The sequence below is a fragment of the Chrysochloris asiatica genome, unplaced genomic scaffold (assembly GCF_000296735.1).
Source record: "Chrysochloris asiatica unplaced genomic scaffold, ChrAsi1.0 scaffold00130, whole genome shotgun sequence".
Taxonomy (NCBI): domain Eukaryota; kingdom Metazoa; phylum Chordata; class Mammalia; order Afrosoricida; family Chrysochloridae; genus Chrysochloris; species Chrysochloris asiatica.
Window position 1 is genome coordinate 3,179,240 of NW_006408648.1, and position 3,524 is coordinate 3,182,763.

The window sequence follows — 3,524 nt, forward strand, 5'->3', positions numbered from 1 at the left end:
CAATATGAAGAACACAAAAATCCTCACAACTAGACCAATAAGCAATATCATGATAAATGGAGAAAAGATTGAAGTTGTCAAGAATTTCATTTGACTTGGCTCCACAATCAATGCCTATGGAAGAGGAGATTACTCCTGGTGTGGCACTGTGGGATAAGCACTGGGCTGCGAACCACAAGGTTGGTGGTTCAAACCCACCAGCTGCTCCTTGGAAACCTTGTACAGCATCAGCACTTAACAACAATAACAACAACATGGCATTATAAATTAGCACAGAAGAATACCATACACTGTTCAAAGGGGAACCAACAGATTTCATCAGCATTGGAATCCTTTGAAGGTAATAATGATAGTTGGCAAACACTTTACCATGAATGTCCTAAAACAGACATTTTGGTCAAGTAACTTTAGTCAAAATGTAGGTAAGGTGATGTTTAATTGTAAACTACAGCAAAAGAAGTCTGAATACTCAGAATCTTTGTTTAGATCCTGAGAATAACTAGTATCATCCATAAGTAAAGAAACATTGAGGCCCTATCACCATTTTATTTAGATGTATAGTTCACATGTTGAAAATTTGCAATTATTTGATCTCAATTTATATAAGCTTGGATGTTTCTACTATTTAATTTCCTGTGACAGAGAACTCTTTAAAAATGTCTTTTGGCAGCAGGACCAGCTGCTGAGACATACACTTTACTGGAACAGTCTCTGCACATAATGGGGAGATAGACACTGCTGCTTTTGATTGGACTTGGTCCTCATAGCTCCAAAAGGAAGCAGGATCTTGATAAACTCGGTGAGCTGAAGTCCAAAGTCCAACAAATTACGAACCAGTTTGGCCCCTCAGTCCTCATCAACCTCTCCAATTTCTCATCCATAAAACCAGAACCCGGAAGCAACCCTCCACAAGGCTCCATGGCCAATAGCACTGCAGTAGTAAAGATACCACACACTCCTGGCATAGGAGGGCGACTCAACCCTGAAAACAACCAGGTATTAACAAAAAATAAATTGCAAGACTTACTAAGAGAAACAGATCCTAACGAGAAGCTGGATGAAGATGTGGAGGAAATCGCTGCTGCAGGTTGCTGACGATTTTATCAAGAGTGTGGTGACCACAGCTTGCCAGCTTACCAGGCATCGCAAGCCCAGCCCCCGGGAGGTAAAATGTGTCCAGCTGCATCTAGAGTGCCAGTGGAACATTTGGATACCAAGATTTGGCTCTGAAGAAATCCAGCCCTACAAAAAAGCTTGCACTACAGTGAATGGCTTTGATCCAGAAAACTGCCAAGAAATAACACACAGAAAGGTCAGGGAATGGACATCAATGCATTTGGAGATACTTAAGCTGAGGCCTCAGCCATCTCATCTATGGCATTTTTTAAAAAAAGCTTTACAGAGAAGCATGTATTTTTTTTTTTATTAACAGTGCAGCAATATCTATAATGACTGAGAGGATCTGCCAAAAGAAAAAAACTCAGTCCCTCTTCCCTTGCCATCTCAAAGAGGAGCCATGTATCTCCCAGAGAAGATTTTATTTGCAGTTTATTATATAAGTGATTGAATATAGGACAAAGCACTATGGTCTTGTTTGGTGAAAGAGTATTAGCAGGACATGTAGAGGTTTTTGTTTCCTTCTCCTCTTGCCGTTCCCTGTACTCTGTAACATCAGTGTTTATATGAATACAACTTTCATTTGCTTTTACAGAATAAAGAAATTATTGATCAAAAGATTTTTTAAAATGTCTTTTTATGTTTGATAAAATCAAGCTTTAAATGACAATGGTGAAATAAAGTTAAATCTGCATGTTTTCTTTAAAAAAAGATGCCAAAAATCATATTGCATTGGGCAAATCTGCTACAAAAGGCTCCTTTCAATTTGCCTGGTAAAATAGGCTTCGTGTTGATCCTTTGTAGAGTATGGAGCCTTAGGTGGAATCCTGAGCCCCATCTAGAGCTTTCTGAGGTGGACCATTCCTACGTAAAAGGACATGCAGACCATCCCAGAGCGTCTAGAGGAACAGAAGATACTTCTTGAAAGAAAGACCAGCAGGAAAAAAAATAAATAAAAGTAGACTGTTTGGCTAGTACAAGAATAAGCAAGCTGTTTACCTAGGAGCCATCAATGCCCTTCAGGACAAACCCCCTTCCAAAACTAAAACTCAAAGGGAACACACAAGCAGGCTTGTAAACTGACTAGTGACCATGCTGGTCTAATTGTGCATGGAAGTAGGGGAAAGGCAGTAATGAAGACATGGGCTGAACTCGACCATGATCCATAGCCTTCTGTTGACCTTGAGATGAGAGAGAGAAGAGGAATGGCTGGTTGGTCCGAAGTTTGGGAGACTTGGGAACTCCTGAGCCACTGGGGGCTACAGCTGATAGTGAATCGTCCAGCTGATATGAAGTAGGGGGAGGCACACAAGAACGCCCAAACTTGCAGATAGTACTCATTTCACCTAGCTTGGATGGCTTGATGATCAGAACTCGACTAGAGGAAGATAAAGAAGTTTGATACATGAAGCAAGTGTAAACTGCTACAATTTGTTGAACTTGCTCTTTGATTATGGATGTAGTTGCTCAAAATACCAACCAAAAGGGAAAGAGTCTTCACATTAAGGATCAAACCTATCCCCTCTGCACACAAGGTTGATAAGGATGGGGTTGGCTACCTAAATTTGGGGGCAGAGAGAGGCTATAAAGGCACCAAGTGGCTGGCTTACAAGATTTCAAGAGGGAGTTTTGTTTCAGAGTGTGCAGGGGAAGGTAGAGTCCCCACTGAATAGTTTTTCTCTTAACTAGATGGGTCAGGTGAAAGGAGATGGAAATGGGTTTCCTTAATTCAATAGTGAGTAATTGTTATCATACCTAATTGTAATTGCCATAACTCTAAAGGTAGATGTTGTGTAGCAAAAAGGGAGGGAGTAGTTAATCTTGCATTCCAGGAACAGAGAACCCTAGGACCAACAAGATAGAAGAGCATGAGCTAAATGTGGGACCCTAACCAGAGAAGCAGCAACACCAGAGATGGAGGCATGGCATGGAGAGACTGAACAGCTGAGGACTCTAGATTCATGGAAAGAAAAAAGCTGTGTGCTGGCAGCCAGGAGACTGGCTTCCAAAAGAAGCCCTGTGGTTGTTTAAACTATTATGCATTCCTGCATGGAATTTTTTTTAATGCATGAACTAGAGAGTAGACATGCATTGACACGGATGACAGGGCAGGCAATATACAACTGGAGGGAAGTTGGCAGAGGAAAGATGGGGGTGGCGGGAGACACAGGGAGGAATGCAATGGTTGGAGTGAATTGAGGTAAATGCTGTTAACTGTTGGTGCATGGTCCGAAGACTGGGGAGACTTGGGAACTCCTGAGCCCATGGACACTGACCTAGCCACTGGGGGCTAGAGCTGAGAGTGAATCGTCCAGCTGATATGAAGTTGGGGGAGGCAACCACATAATGAAGCAAAGTATATGATTTGTTGAGTATAAAACTGTAAACCTTCATCTAATGCACAACAA

General features: G+C 41.7%; 1 pseudogene; it reads left to right on the forward strand.

The window, feature by feature from the left end:
* The first annotated feature begins 837 nt into the window (after positions 1-837).
* Positions 838-2,054, forward strand: LOC102836358 (annotated as a pseudogene).
* Positions 2,055-3,524: the final 1,470 nt, after the last annotated feature.